Source organism: Vulpes vulpes, chromosome 5 (assembly GCF_048418805.1).
Source record: "Vulpes vulpes isolate BD-2025 chromosome 5, VulVul3, whole genome shotgun sequence".
NCBI classification, from domain to species: domain Eukaryota; kingdom Metazoa; phylum Chordata; class Mammalia; order Carnivora; family Canidae; genus Vulpes; species Vulpes vulpes.
In genome coordinates, this window is record NC_132784.1 from 35889255 (window position 1) to 35906386 (window position 17132).

At 42.6% G+C, this 17132-nt stretch overlaps 1 pseudogene; it reads right to left on the reverse strand.

The window, feature by feature from the left end:
• Positions 1 to 16738, reverse strand: part of LOC112919186 (AP-3 complex subunit sigma-1-like) — a 67557-nt pseudogene extending 50819 nt beyond the window's left edge.
• Between the last annotated feature and the right edge of the window lie 394 nt (positions 16739 to 17132).

A 17132-nucleotide genomic window follows, 5' to 3' on the forward strand; every position in this document is an offset into this window, starting at 1 on the left:
CCTTGGAGACTCAGCCAAACTGCACAACACCACCAAGTAGCCTAGTCCTAACGGCACCTGGATATAGAGATGATGGATGCTACGTTCGTCCCACTGACTCCTGCCAGGGGCCTTGACTGCCTCTCTTTGAACCTTTTAGCCTAGATGCCCCGTTTCCTTGTCAGTGAGTAAAAGCAGATCAGTTATTTGAAAAGAGAAGGAGAGCCAAGGAGAAGAATGAGTTTCTTTTCCTCTTCTCTCACATGGACTAGCAGGTTTTAAGGCTGATTATTTTCTTTTCCATCAAGTCATAGCTTCCATTCCCCCATGAAGTTTCCAAGCAATACAAGTGATTTCTGATTCCTCAGAACAGGCCGATTCCTTCACCAAAGCAACTCCGTCTCTGCTGCAGACGAGTGCTCCGTGCATTCATGAAATTGGCAACTGTGACGTTCAGAAAAGACTGGACTTGGCAGCAGGTGCACATATACCCTCTGACCTGTACTGCGTGACCTGGGTCGGCTCACCTCCATCTATCTGTGCTTGGATTTCTCACCTGCAAAGTGAGTTTGTGTCAGCCTGTGTCCCTTTGTCCACAGACATATTCCTGCCCTGCCCCTGTTCTGCTGTATTTTGGGGGAGCGGGGTGTTCACCCCACAGGTGGCAGATTCCCAAGAGGTGTGCTCAGCCGGCTTGGGGCCGGGTTTGGCTACTGGGGACGCTGGCAGGAGATTGAGTGGAGACAAGAAAAGTGGGGAGATTATCTTCCTATCCCTCAGGTGCTGTTTCTAGAGTAGCTGGGTCTCCTTTGTGATTCTGAGTGCCCCATGCTCCTACCATCTCTCCCCTTCCTCCCTTTGTCCATCATCATTTTCCTGCTTTAGCCAATATTTGTGCTGCCTCAGTTTCCTGCTTTACATGGCCTTAGTTATAAATATTGGAAGCAGTCTGTTTTCCTGACTGGATATTGACTGGTACAGACTTGATTTATTTGTTTTACAAGGATCTTGTAAGATTTAAAGAAAATCCCGTACTGTTTGTTATTATGGTAAGTGCTCAATAAATGTCCCCATTGTGAATTCTCAACATCACTTTTTTTTCCCCCTTGAAATTCTAAATATTTTTCAAAACTCAGTGCAGACTCTACTTCGTGAAGTTTTGCTTTTCCCTGTTCAGATAGGCGTTTTCTCTCGTAGCACTTCATCTATGTGTCTCTAACAGAAAATTTAGCATGTTTTGCCCAGTAGTTGATTATTTGTGAGTTTGCTTTCTCCTACTAATCTGTAAATCTCTTGCTGTCTCTTTCATCTTTGAATCTCTTCCAAACCCCTAAAGCACAAAGGGTGTTTAAAAATATTTGCTGGGGCAGCCCCTGTGGCCCAGCGGTTTAGCACCACATTCAGCCCAAGGCATGATCCTGGAGACCCAGGATCGAGTCCCACGTCGGGCTCCCTGCATGGAGCCTGCTTCTCCCTCTGCCTCTGTCTCTGCCTCTCTCTCTGTGTCTGTCATGAATAAAAAAAATAAAATCTTTGAGAAAAAATAAAAAAAATAAAAATATTTGCTGGACTGAATCGAATAGGAATACCTTTCATGTTACTTTTCTCTGCAGCTTGATTCTTGTAGTATGAGGAGGCTGTGGCAGACAGATCCTTGGACTGACTGTAGGTTGGATGAATTCTTGATCAAGTTAATAATAATAAAAACCTTTTGATAAGTGCAAGTGTCCCATACTTTCTTGTCCCATAATTCATATCAGAAACCCATCAGGTATTACATTTATCCTAAATTCAGTAGGTGTCCCATATGGAGGACATTGATATAAAAGTGCGTGAAATGTAAGAAAATGTTTTTGAAGGTGAATAACAGAAAATCAGATGTTTGTGTTATGTGGGATCCATGAACATATGTGTGAAACTGTGGATTAATGTCTAGAATCGTGCCTGTCGCATTATAGGTGCTCAATAAATATATGTTGAATGCTTGAATATGTATGTGCTTGAGTAGGGTTTCAGAGAAAATTATGTTTGTAGGTACCCTCCAGAAACCATTCTCTCGTATGAATTTCAAATGGATTTTTCTTCTTTTTTTTTATGGTCTCATTTATTATTTTATTTTTACTTTTCAAGGAAATCCACTCTCAGGCTATTTATTTTATCTCCCTCCCCCATATGTTATCCATTGTTTGGCTTCTGAAAAGCATCTTCAAAACATGACATAGTTTGGATTGTTCCTGAGATGTTAGTAGTAGAAAGGAAGGTAACGGTACATACCAGTGTCATGGAATGAAGACTATTCCTTTTTATTTATTTATTTATTTATTTATTTATTTATTTATTATTTTATTTTTCGTGCTTCCCACCCAGCTCTCCTCCCTATGCCTCCTGTGGCTCACCGCCTCCATCCTTCTCCCCATCACTCTTCCCAGCCCCCCACCTCAAGCAGTTGTGGTCTAGGTGGAGGGAGCCGAGGGTGATTGATCAAGGAGCATTAAAAATGAAAGAGGCCTTGCAGTTTAATGTAGTAAAAACATCTTGATTTACAGATTAGCAAATGGAGGCCAGGAATGAAGAGAACCTCAGAAGCTCATAGAAGAAATTAACAGGGAGCCAGAATTTGGGTTCCTTGATTCCCAGTGGAATAGCAAACATCAGGCAATTTAATATTGCCCCCGGCAGGATGTGCCCCGAAGGAATTGCCCATCCGGTGCTTTCTTGCCCTCCTCAGCTCATAGAATACAAAAAAGATCTCTGGGGTAGTCTGGAGATATAGTGGCCATTCTAGTTTTTCTTACCCTGACCCTTCCAGCTTTTAAAAATTTTCTTATCCTCATACAGAAAATTCTCCCTATGAATTAAGGGCTCTATTAGCTCAGACAGTATTTGTTTCTTATCCTCCCTAAGCCTTGGAGGGTTAAGTTAAATTTCCCTGGAGACACAGGCCAGGCTTCTGTCTGCTTGTTTCACCTTCCCTACGGTCTCTGAGCCAGGGTTCCCTCCACAGATGGTTCCTTTTCAGTGAGTGTCCTTGTCGAGATTTATGATACAGTAAAGAGAAAAAGAGCCACGTCAACTGTCCTGTGAAAGAAAATGAGATTCTGCTAAATTTAAGGACACTTTAAATGAATAAAAAGATCAGCAGGCTAAATACTATGAAGTAGAATAATAGGTTAATTTTAGAAAATACAGAAGTCATCTTAATTACAGGTACAACCGACTAGAAGGCTGGATAAATCCCACATAGTTCTTTTATAAATCATGACATAATTAAATGACTGTTCATTTTATAGCTAAGAATATGTCTCTGACATAGACACTGTGTACTGGGAAATCATCCATTCTTAACCTGACACAGACTCATTCTTACCCAAAGAAAACCAAGAATATTTACACTCGCACGAATTCTGAGAAAAACCATGAACTTTGGGAAGGAAAGAGATTTTTCCATTTAGAAACAAAAGCTCCCGGATGCTGGAATGCATCAGGTTGCACCACCCTCACATATATTGATGGTGGAGTCACACAACAAATCAGGAAGGTCCAGCCCACCCATATACCATCTCTCTCTTCAGCCATGCCCCATTCTGCAATGGGATCGATTGAGGACATTTTCTCAATTTTGTGAGGCACAGCCTCAGGTCCGTGTCCCTGCTTTGGTCTCCTTCATTCCATATTGCCAAGACCCCGAGGAAATTCTGGCATCATTACAAAAGGTCTTAATGCAATTCTGTGCACATGAAATAAAGCACTATTCTTCGGGCGTTGGATACTTTCAGCTGGATATCTGATATCTGGATACCTTCTGCTAGATGCCTCATAGGCCTCTCTTAGCAGCTGCTGTCCTCCTAGTTCACTCTTCCTAGTTGCCCAGCACCTATCATTGGTGCTATCACTGATTCATCTTCTCGACTTTCATATCCAATTTATCACCAAGTCCTGTGGGTTTTCTTTGGTAATATTTTTCATACATTTCTTCCCTCCCCATTTCCATCATTACCACTTGGTATTTATCCTGTTTCTTGACAGCACCACTGATTTTTAAAGTATGTTTTCTTCTCTAGCATCTCCCTTCCATTCCATCCTACACATTTCTTACCTATTGGGCTTTCTGATTTATTCAGCCCCCGTTCGTTAAACCTGTATTATGTAACAACTGAAGAAAGTGAACAAAGATGAAAAAATCATGGATCTTCACCTCAAGGGACTCAGGCTCAAATGAGACAGAGACAAAGGGATAGTGGAGGGTAATAGCAGAGTCAGAGGGACTGGATTCCAGTCCTGGCTCTGACCCTTCCAAGCAATCTGACTGGTAATCTGAGTGTTCCTTGCCTGCAAAATAGGGATATTAAGAGTACCCAGTTCATAAGTTTGCAGTAAGGATGGAATGAAACAATCCAAGTAAGCACTGACAGTAATTCCTGACTTATAAGAAAAAACCATAATAGTAGCCATTGTTATAGAGCAATGATCCTCAAACTTTCTGTGGTAATACACCAGTTTGTTGTTGTTGTTCATTTAATTTCAAATACATCATGAGTCTATTTGTGGCCCTCTTAAGTGTTATATGAAGCTCATACAGCATGCAACTCAACACTAGAGTTTAGCAATATGCAAACTGGTCTATAACCTGGTCAATAAGATTAATCCATTGCTTGGGTGTTTGGTTGTCAGCGAAGTGTCACATTGGGGATCCAGAGCATAGTTCATGACCAGAACCAGTCCCTGGGCCACAGGGCTTGGGTAGCATTATAATAAAGTACAGCTTTATTGTCATCATCTTTCTCATAAGTGAGTCTCCATGAGCCAAGCAAAATCCTAAATGTGGTATTGAGGAACCTTAGGGATGCTCAGGGTATATCCTTTCAAACCTGATGTCTCAAGATTCTTTTTCCCAAACTTGAGACTCAAGTTCAGGAGTTTTCCTATGGCTTCAGGGGCAAGATACAGGGATGGAAGTAAAGGATAATTTACCCTATTTCATCTTCTTTAAAGACCTCTCACGGGGATCCCTGGGTGGCTCAGAGGTTTAGTGCCTGCCTTCGGCCCAGCGCGTGATCCTGGGGTCCTGGGATCGAGTCCTGCATGGGGCTCCCTGAATGGAGCCTGCTTCTCCCTCTGCCTGTGTCTCTGCCCTCCCCCACCTCTCTCTCTGTGTCTCTCATGAATAGATGAATAAAATAAAAAAAACAAAAAACTTCTCACTATTTGAAATTGTCTTCTTTACAATCTTTCTTCAGGAGCTTAGTCTAGTCTCACTAGTTGTCTCATACCTGATTCCTGCAATAGCATCTGGGATATAATAAGTGTTAAATAAATATACATTGGATGAATACGTGAATAAGATTCTGTTGCTAAACACATTTAAAATTCACCTTAGTAGACCTGTTACTCAATGCTTTAAAATTTGGAATTTCTTGCTTTTAGTGAGAAGCAGCTCTTCTCTTTTCACCTAGAATGACATTTTCTTCCCATCTGATTTCATTGAAAGTTTGGTTACCATTAATGGACTAAAATTCAACTGAATGGCTTTCTCTCACACAGCCTTTAGGAAGCTGCCTTCTAACTTCCCATTACATTGCATGTTATCTGTATCACGGTACTTTCTCAGATGTTTTATAATTTATGTTGGATGCCCTTTACTAAATTACAAGGTCATAGGGCATAGGAGCCTGGAATCATTCATATTTTCATTTTCAGAAGTGTTTAACACAGTTTATCTAATAGATAGTAGAAACCTAGTGCTGAATTATGTGAATTACAGCTGAATTTCTCAGAATCCGTTTATGCCTCCAGAACCAATTCAAGTTTCGCCTCCTTCCTAGAGCTTATATTCCCACCTGCAGCTGTATATCTGTTTTGTAAATCCTTATAGACTTTTTAATGTTTATCCTTTAATTAGCATTTTAAAATTTCATTCATGATTTTATTTCCTTAACAAATGTTTATGGTTTGCTATTGTGTATAGGGAATTGCTACAGATATCAGGGCAGATAATGAAGAATAAAGCAAAGTTCTGCCTTCAGTTACTGCGCAGTAGAATTTTCACATGTAGTTTCTGGTAGCGCGTGCTTGAGTTGTGCTTTTTCTCAACTTGAATACACGTATACACATGTCCTGAGATCTTGAGGGCAGGGAACATCATGGCCTTTCTACACAACATAGCTTAGCCCTCAGGGCCCAGCAGATACTCAATGCAAATGGAGTTAGTTGGTGTTCCCGATGCACGTGGTGGTATATCCACATGGCACAGGCTTATTGTATCTTATTAGAAGGGAGTCATGGCGCTTTTGTAGTGTAATGTCATGACATTACATGACATTACAGTGTCATGACACTGATACTGTGGACCACTAATCCAGCAGGTGAGGTCTGACACTGTTGATATCTTCACCTGTAGAGAAAGTGTGTAATAACCCATGCTCCATGGACTGCTTAAATCTGAGGCCTTGAGAAATAATTAGATGCAAATAGAATGTGATAGGAAACATTTACCAGTCAGGTGGAGTCAAAACTTTGTTAATTTGAAATGCAAGGGACCAGAAAAAATGAGCTCTGAATTAATTGGGTTTGGATTATCTGATATTTTTATTAAGGGCATTTAGTCATTTAGGCAATAACAGCTGCCGTTTGAATTTTTCTGTGTTGGCCCTTTGAGGTTTTACTGTCAAGGCGTGATTCCTTGTAGTGATATAACAAGTGTGTTTAACTATTAACCTTTGCAGCTGGACATACGTATCTGGCAATTTGACCGGATTTTCACCAGCCCACCCGGGTTTCCATCTATCAGGCTCTGTTTGATTTAGTTCCTCTTTTTACTGACTGCCGCTGTGCATGACTCTCCAACTTCATTCTTCCCTGAGAGCAGAAAGAATTGGTGGGTGCCTTCCAAGCAACCAGAAGAAGAGACTGTCTGATTGTCTACTGCTTATACCGTAAGTCAGCTGAGTGTTTAATTGCATGGCTGGGCTCTCTCTTTATTTGCATGATAAACACTGTAGAAACCCATCTATTAGAAAGCCTGAACGAGTAAGTCCCTGACTAAGGTGGAAAGTTGTTGGGGACTATTCTAAGTCATTTTTGAAAGGTGATACTCATAATATGCAAGTCAGGGTTACTTGTGATGTTCTCTAAGTAGACGAAACAAAAAAACCCATTAGGACATCTTCACGAGTCATTCTGAACTTGAAGACTTTGCTTTGATGATTTTACTAGTCAAGGAGAAGTGACAGCTCTTTGGCAGAACTCAAGATTTGCTTACTCGGCTTAGTTAAATCCATCAACAGCCTATAGTTTAGTAAGAACGACAAGGTAACTTCACATAAAAACTTGAAACACATAAATCCGGAGCAATATACCGTAAGTATCGTTATGATAGAGATGGTGCTTGTAAGGATTTAGGGAAAGGATCCTGATGACATGTGAGGACCCACCTTACATGAGAGACCGAAGTTCAGATGTTGAGAGCACGTCACGTGTAACGGGTCCACATCCATGCTTAGTGCACACTGATGAGCTCTCACAAGAGGGCGAGGCTGATGTAACATTTGGCAGCTTTCCCTTTTACTTACTGATGGGCATCTACTGGTGACTCTGGCAGCATCGCTTCCATTTTTCACGTAGGTTACTGCAGGGCCTCCTAGTCTTTCAAAACTGAGAGGGATTCTTGGATGTAGTCCTAGTTTTTGTAGATGTGGAGAGGAGTGCCTTGGTCGCTGTGGCCTACCACATCAGGCCCCTTGGCTTGCCTGAGTCCTAATTCCTGGGGTCTCCTCCGTCTTTCTCCATCGATGATGTTGCACCATTCAACTTTATAGAAGAGAGGCGTCTGCGCGTGTTGTGGGTGGAGCAGAACATAAAGAGTATACTCTTTTCCCTTTTTTGGACAATGCCTTTGATTTTTGTTCTTTTTCTTTTAGAATTTATTATTTTATTAATAGTCTTTACTTTTTTAGAGCAGTTGTAGGTTCTCAGCAAAATTGAAGGCAAGATACAGAAATTTCCCGTATGTTCCCTCTCCCTACACACGCACGGTCTTCCCCATTAACAACACCCCTCACCAGAGTGGTGCATTTGTTATAATTGATGAACTTGTGTTGACATGTCCTCATCACCCAAAGTTCATAGTTTCCATTAGTCTCCCCTTGGTGTGCTGTACATTCTCTGTGTTTGGACAAATGTATCATGGCATGTATCCACCTTCATGACATCATACAAAGTATTTTTACCATCTCCAAAAATCCTCTGTGCTCTGACTATACATCCCTCCCTCCCAACCCCTGGTCTTTTTTATTGTCTCTAGTTTTGCCTTCTCTTTTCTTTTGCTGTCATTTTTCCTTCCTTCTCACAGAAGCTCTATTTGTGGCGTAGATGAACATGGACACTCAGGGTAATTTGTATTAGCTTTGTGTTCGGTGAGAAAATGAACAGATACATTTTCATTATCCTTTAGACTCACATAAGTACTAATTACCAAAAATACATTTTTGGCTCACAAGGAAGCCTGGAGAGCCGGCTTCCCTTCAGAGTGGGATGACTCCAGACTAATGACCTTGAGATGAAGGTCTCTGCAACCAAAACCCACTGAGCCATCCAATGCCTGGTGCTTTTTAATAGGTACAAATTATATTATTTATGGGATATGGAGGGGTCTTCAACTGACCTGGCTCCATCTCCTGAATGAGTTAGAATTTGCTGCTTCTTTGAGAATTTCTAATCAGGTCAAGCTTCCTTTAAAATGTTAGATGGCACTGGTTGGAAAAAGAAAAAAAGAAGTTTCAGAGCCTGCAGTTTTAGGGTTGAAAGTGACTGTAGCTTCCCGAGGACAAATTCAGTTATCTGGTACCCTCAGTAGCTGACTTGAATGGCCTGTCCCTGGTTCTTGTCTCTGAACAACTTTCCCAGAGAAGTATTTTGAAGAGCTTTGTGCATTATGCTCAGTACACTATGAAAGAATGTTCTCTTAACAAGGTCTTAGATTTCCAGGGGAAAAGTGCTTGACTAAGTATATTGAAGAATTCCCTGAAATGAAAACTTCAGAAAAAAGGGCTTGAATTGTATTTCCATGTGCAGTAGAAGATTGAAAAGTGAGAACAGAAGTCTAGGATAAGAGAAAGGATGGTGTCTTAGATGGTTCAGGCTGCTACAACAAAAATGATGTAGGCTGGGTGGCTTATAAAGAACAGAAATATATTTCTCGTTCTACTGGGGCCTGGGAAGGTTCAGATCAAAGTGCCAGGAGATTCAGTGGCTGGTCAGGGCTGGCTTCCTGGTTAGTAGCCATCTTCTCTCTGTCCCTACAAAGCAGAAGGGTCCAGATCACTCTGTTGGGTCTCATTTGCAATCTCATTCCTTAGGGCTCTACCCTCATGACCCAATTGCTTTCCAAAGGTCCTAATCTCCAATACTACCACAATGAGGAATAGCTTTTAAAATGCGAATTGGGTGGAGAGGGACACAAATATTCAGCAGGGTTGGAGATTAACATCAAGAAGGGTTCCCAGGTATTTTGATAGGGATTGCAGTAAACGTGTAAATTGCCCTGGGTAACACTGACATTTTCACAATATTAATTCTGCCAATCCATGAGCATGGAATATTTTCCCATCTCTTTGTGCCTTCCTCAATTTCTTTCAGAAGTGTTCTATAGTTTTTAGAGTATAGATCCTTTACCTCTTTGGTTAGGTTTATTCCTAGGTATCTTATGCTTTTGGGTGCAATTGTAAATGGGATTGACTCCTTAATTCCTCTTTCTTCAGTCTCACTATTAGTGTATAGAAATGCCATTGATTTCTGGGCATTGATTTTGTATCCTGCCATGCTATCAAATTGCCATATGAGTTCTAGCAATCTTGGGGTGGAGTCTTTTGGGTTTTCTATGTAGAGTATCATGTCATCGGCAAAGAGGGAGAGTTTGACTCTCTTTGCCAATTTGAATGCCTTTAATGTCTTTTTGATGTCTGATTGCTGAGGCGAGGACTTCCAGTACTATGTTGAATAGCAGTGGTGAGAGTGGACATCCCTGTCTTGTTCCTGATCTTAGGGGAAAGGCTCCCAGTGCTTCCCCATTGAGAATGATATTTGCTGTGGGCTTTTCGTAGATGGCTTTTAAGATGCTGAGGAACGTTCCCTCTATCCCTACACTCCGAAGAGTTTTGATCAGGAATGGATGCTGTATTTTGTCAAATGCTTTCTCTGCATCTATTGAGAGGATCATATGGTTCTTGGTTTTTCTCTTGCTGATGTGATGAATGTGAACTGGTGCAGCCACTCTGGAAAACTGTGCGGAGGTTCCTCAAAGAGTTAAAAATAGACCTGCCCTACAACCCAGCAATTGCACCACTGGGGATTTACCCCAAAGATACAGATGCAGTGAAACGCCGGGACACCTGCACGCCGATATTTCTAGCAGCAATGTCCACAATAGCCAAACTGTGGAAGGAGCCTCGGTGTCCATCGAAAGATGATGAATAAAGAAGATGTGGCTTATGTATACAATGGAATATTACTCAGCCATTAGAAATGACAAGTACCCACCATTTTCTTCAACGTGGATGGAACTGGAGGGTATTATGCTGAGTGAGATAAGTCAGTCGGAGAAGGACAAACATTATATGGTCTCATTCATTTGGGGAATATAAGTAATAGTGAAAGGGAATAGAAGGGAAAGGAGAAGAAATGGGTAAGAAATATCAGAAAGGGAGACAGAACATGAAGACTCCTAACTCTGGGAAGCGAACTAGGGGTGGTGGAAGGGGAGGAGGGTGGGGGGTGGGGGTGAATGGGTGACGGGCACTGAGGGGGGCACTTGACGGGATGAGCACTGGGTGTTATTCTGTATGTCGGCAAATTGAACACCAATAAAAAATAAATTTATTATTAAAAAAAAACTGAAAAAAAAAGAAGGGCTCCCAGGGACTTATTTAGATAGTGCTTGCTGCCCGTGGTCACATGTAAATCCCTTAAAGGCACTAATTATTTTACCATGATAAGAACACTGTGTGAAAAGTTATAACATTAGCCCCATTTTACAGATGAAGTAATTGAGACGAAGAGAGGTTGGCCAGCAGGTCAGTGGCAGAGCTGGCTTAAACCCAGGCAGATAGGCTGCAGAGTCCAGGCAACACTCAGTGCTGTTCCCCGGCTCTCAGGGAACCGCATTATAAAGCCAGGAGCCAAGTTGGAAGAAAGAATGTTTGGTGACAGTCGTATAGCCCGTCAGTGGGAGAGGGACAGGGTGGACAGGGCAAACAGGGGGGCCGTGAGCTGAGCAACCTGCGGGCATCTCGGAAGCACAAATACAGGCCCTCAAGCCAGGCAGCATCCATTCGGACAGCCCACGGTTTGCTGGGAGTCTGGAAGGCCTGCTTGAGCACCCTACCACAGGGATATGCTTATTCTAAGAACAGATACCCTCACTGCCAGGAAAGCTTCTTGTTATGTCTTGCTGGTGTGCAACAGAGTCATAGGACAGAACAGCTCAGATCCCAGAGAACAGGGGAGATAATTGCGTCCTTGATGGGAAGAAGAAGGAGATTGCAAGGTCTTGACAATTAATTTAGAAACCCAGGATAATGACATAATTGCTACTTCCCCGTGGCTTTCCCAAGGGGTATTTCAAATCTACTTTTCTCTGGCGTGTGTGCTTGCTCTCTCTCTCTCTCTCTCTCTCTCTCACAGTTTAGGAAAAGTCTCCATATAAAATGGATTTCTGGAGGCCTTTATCCAGGATCCGAGGCCTCTGAGTCACCATGCTCTGATTCTCAGGATTGCCTCTCGTCTTCCAGAGCAGATCCTCTTCCACACGTCAAGGGCTTCTATTGTCTGGAGCTCCGAGCCCGGCAGTGTGGCAGGCTGTCCCGTAGGGGTTCCTGCCTCGCCTCTAGTCCCGCGCCCTGCCCAGACTCCTCGTACCTTCCAGACTCTGGTTCCGCCAAACCTGTGAGCTGGGCAATTTTTGTGTGTCTGACCAAGCATATTTTTGCTTCCATCCTGACCTCCCTGCTCCTCCCCTGCTCTGCCCAGAGCAGCGAGGTGTAGAACTAGCTGCTAAGAGAGCCTGCTCTCCCTTGATCTTCTCAGCATCTCTCGCTCATGGCCTTGTTGGCTCAGAGCAGCTGCTATCGCTGGGCAAGCATTTCGCTCCTCTGGATTCCTTTGGTCGTGCGACGTGCTCTTTAGATACACCACAGGACTCGTGGGCAGTGCCCATGAGGGATCCTTTACCCATTAGATTGTCCTTTAGCTGTGCTACACTTCCTTGAAAATTAGAGAACATTTATTTCCCAGAAATTCATGCTACTTTAAATCTGAGAGCCGAGATCCGAAGAAATATTCCACAAGGCTTGTCGTAGGCTAAGTTTGGGAGAATTAAAAAATAAGAGGTATGTTTGAAAAATAATTTCTTTAATTGATGTGAAAATGTAGCCTGAGATCCAGCACATTGTTTGGGCAATTTGGGGCAAGTGCTTTGAACGGGCAACTGACCATTTCAGCCGCTTCTGGCCTCCCCGGCTACAGCCTGAGAAACAGCGCTGCTTCAGAAATCCGCCGGCCATATAGAGATGCAGGGGACTTTCTTAGGTTGGACAAAGTTTTAACTTTTCAGAAATTTGGAACTGGAGGGTATGATGCTGAGTGAAATAACTCAATCGGAGAACGACAAACATTATATGGTCTCATTCATTTGGGGAATATAAAAAATAGTGAAAGGGAATAAAGGGGAAAGGAGAAAAGATGAGTGAGAAATATCAGAAAGGGAGACAGAACATGAGAGACTCCTAACTCTGGGAAACGAACTAGGGGTGGTGGAAGGGGCGGTGGGCGGGGGGTGGGGGTGACTGGGTGACGGGTACTGAGGGAGACACTTGACGGGATGAGCACTGGGTGTTATTCTGTATGTTGGCAAATTGAACACCAATAAAAATATGAAAATAAAAAAAATTAAAAAGATATACACTTTTATAAAAAAAAATTGAGATCACCAGCTTCAAAAAGAAAAAGAAAATGTCAGGAGTGCCAGCTCAAAGAATGAGCCCGATTAGATGGTTGTATTCTGCGCACACTTTCAGAAACCTGGGCAGGGTTGTGTTGGCATGTATCTTTCCTTCTTTTCCTCTCCCACTGGATCTTTTTCAAAAACAAAACCCCAAAACTATCTAAAATGTGTCTGCCTGTAGTGGACCCTAATTTCAAAAGCATGCGGCAGCTGAAGCTGACATCAGCCCCACCAAATCGAGTCACCGGTGTTAACCCAGATTTATCAGATTAAAACGAACGCTTGCTCTCCCCCCAAGCAGGTCCCAAGGGGAGTTCTCATCCGCTGGGCTCCCTGCTAGACCAGACTCAGGAAGTCCGAGGCCGGGGCCTTAGCAATCCGCGTTGAACGGAAGCCCCCCGGAGGGTTCTGATGCACTTCAGCTTGGAGAAGTCAACTTCGGCTGCACATTGAAATCGCCTGATGAGGTGGGGTTTGGGGGATTAAGGATGGAGAATCTCCACTCCCCAGAGGTTTTGAAGAACCTGGTCTGGCACTCAGCCCCCAGGGATTTTAAGAAGGCTCTAAGGGAATTTTGAAGTACGGCAGGGTAGCGACCAGTTGGAAAGTCATGCTGATTAAAGTATGAGAAGTTTGAGGGGGGCACTTGACGGGATGAGCACTGGGTGTTATTCTGTATGTTGGCGAATTGAACACCAATAAAAAATAAATATATTATTAAAAAAATAAAAATAAAAATAAAAATAAATAGAAAAAGAAAAGAAATTTCTCAGGTTGCAATGTGCATGAACCTTACCTAAAATGCAGGTCATATTTGGCAGGGCTGTGATGGGGGCCTGGATCCTGCGTCCCAAGGGGCTCTCGGCGATGCCATTCTGTCGGTGAGGGGACCATAGTCCGTCTCAATCCCAGGCCCTAAGGCATACTGCCTACTGGTTCCCTACCATGGGTGCTTGAAGCTGGTATGGGCTCATTCCCTGCTGCTTTTACCAACCGAGGGTCAACTATGTTGTTCTCAAAGAGGGCAACCTGTTTGTAGCAGGTGTGGCTTCGCAATTCTGTTAAATATTTTGAAAAGGAATAAAATATCACAGTAGGAAGAAAGGTGTTTTACTCTTTCTCTTTGTTACTCTGAAAACTGACTTGAGAACTTTTGGAAATCCTAAAAGCAAATGATCCTAGAGGAAGAAAAAGTGGTCTGATTGAGTGTGGGCAAGTCATTCAGGATCTTCATAATCTAGATAGATTCTGCTCTCAGAATGCTTTGTCAGAGATTTCAAAGATTTTTGTTTTTAAGTCATCTCTGCACCCAGTGTGGAAGTGGAACTCACAGCTCAGAGATCAGGAGTCGTATGCTCCGCTGACTGAGCCAGCCGGGTGCCCCTTGCCAGTGATTTTAAACAGTAAATTATTCTTTAAAGAAACTGAACTGAAAATCCTGAGGGATGGCTTATGCAATACAGGTGGTTTAAACTTCTAATCAGAGGTCTAACACTCAAAAGTATGTTTATATCAAAAGATTTCCTAAAAAAAAAAAAATTTCCTGAGAAATCAACATTTACCTGTTCCAGTTAAAATATCAGATACCTATATGTATCATTTTTAATGATTTTCTGCTTTCATGAACTTTGACTTCTAGTTTTTTTGTTTGTTTGTTTTTTGGTTTTAGATTTTATTTATTCGTTTGAGACAGAGACAGAGAGAGTGTGCACACGTGTGCATGAGCAGGGGCAGAAGGAAAGGGAGACGCAGACTGCGTGCTGAGCGGGGAGCCTGACACCAGGCTTGATCCCAGGACCAGGAGATCATGACCTGAGCCTTAGGCAGATGCCTCGCCCTCTGAGCCACCCAGGCGCCCTAGACTGACTGCTAGCTTTGACTGTGGCAGGTGAAGAGGCCGTACTAACAACCACCCTGCCCACCCTGCATGGCACATCAGCTGCGCACCAGGCGTGATGATACGAGAGGCGTCTAGCATTTATGGTAGCGATTCTCACAAGAGTCCCAGGACTTAGCATCAATATTCTCATTTTTGGGATGAGGAATACAGTTTAGTTTCTTCTGTTCTCCCATCTTGCCGGCACTCTAGCATCCAGCACAGGCTGTCCAGTGTGAGCTGCCTTACAGTCTTGTAAATGTGTTTAACACAAAAGTAAAAAAAAAAACAAAAACAAAAACAAAAAACCTGAAACCCCATTGAGGAACACGTGCATACTGATGATTTAATATGGAAGTACATCTACTTAGTTAAGAGCCTGACGTGAAGCGACCCCAAGAGGTAAGAGGCAAAGGTGTAACAACTCCTCATAATGTGGCCCTAACCTGTCTTCCAGTTTGCCTTGAGACCTGTCACCCCAGTGCCCTTGCACACACGCACACCTACACGAGGCCCCGGCGCAGTAGGCTTCTTGATCTCTCCTATGTACTTTCACATCATCCTGACTTAACTCAGGCCATTGCTTTTGTCTTTTTTTTTTTTTTTTCTGCTTTGTCTTTTATCACTTAGCCAACTTCAGTTTAAGATTAAGTAGTGCCTCCTCTGGGGATACCTAACCCAATGAATCACTTTGGTGACTGTACGTAGACAACTGGTTACTAGAAGCTCTAGATGAGAAGGATGAGTTCACCCAGCACGCTCTGGTGTGCACCATGACCGTGGGTGGCCTTGCCTTGTCTTCGTGGGACTTAGTGCATTTGTTCTCACGCTCCACCTTCCTGCTGCCTTGCCTGTACTGCCTGAGTTGTTCATGCTTTGCTCAGGCCTTCAGTTCACCTTCCACCTTTCTCTACTTTCAGGTTCTCTTATTAACTTCCCACGGTCAGCCTCGGACACACGCAAACCAGTGCCCCGATTAGGAAACGATCGCATCCAGCCCATACAGGGTGAGGGAGATAGAGATCTACATACATAATTGAACTGACTTGTCTTGGTCTGTACTTTCTTTTTCACATAGTAGGTATATTCACCTTCCGTTAAATTGCGATAGGCTGACCTAACTGCTCCTGGAGCTGCTGTGTAATATGCAGCATTAGTTGTCTCAAATCTGAAACATTTTTTAATTGAGGTTAATTGACATAAACATTAGTTTCAGGTGAACAGCGTAATGATTCAATATTTGTGTGTGCTGTGAAGGGATCACAGTAACTCCAGTTAACATCCTTCACCATGCAGAGCTGGATGTCTGTTTCCAGTGATAAGGACTTTTGGATCTTTTAGCAACTTTTAAATATACACTATTAACTATAGTCACCATGCTATAGATCCCCATGACTTAATTATTTAATATCTAAATTTATACTTTTTGACTCTTTTTTTAATGTATTTCTCCCACTGCTTGCCCCCTGAGTCTAGCAACCACCAGAATCTCTGAGCTTGGTTTTTGTTGCTGTTTTTTTTGTTTTTTTGTTTTTTTAAAGATATATTTATTTTAGAGTGTGAGCACGAGTGGGAGGAGGATGAGGAGAGTAAGAGAGAATCTCAACTACACGCTGAGCCTGGAGCCTGACATGGGGCTCGATCTCACGACCCTGAGGCATGACCTGAGCCAAAACCAAGAGTTGGACACTTAACTGACAGCACCACCGAGGCACCAATTTGTTGTTATTTTAAATTCCAAATATAGATGAGATCATATGGCATTTATCTTCTCTGACTTATTTCACTTTACACAAAGGACTCAAGGTCCATCCATGTTCTCTTAAATGGCAAGATCTTGTTCTTTCTAATGGCTGAAGAGCATTCCCTCATGTATATACATACCGCATCCTCTTTATCCATTCATCTATACATTTAGGTGGTTTTCTGTATCTTGGCTATTGTGAATAAGGCCACAATGAATGTAGGGGTGCATATATCCTTTCAAATTAGTGTTTTAATTTTCTTCAGATCAATACCCCGAAGTGAAATTGCTGGATCAATGGTAGTTCTATTTTTTTATTTTTTGAGGAAACTGCGTATTGTTTTCCATAGTGGCTGCCCCTGGTTATGTTCCCGCCAACAGTACACAAGGATTCTCTTTTCCCCACATCCTCACCAATGCTTGTTATTTCCTCTTTTTTTGATAATATCCATTCAAACAGGTGTAAAATGATGTCTCTTTGTTGTTTTGATTTGCAGTTCTGTTTTTAAAGATTTTATTTATTTATTCATGAGAGAGAC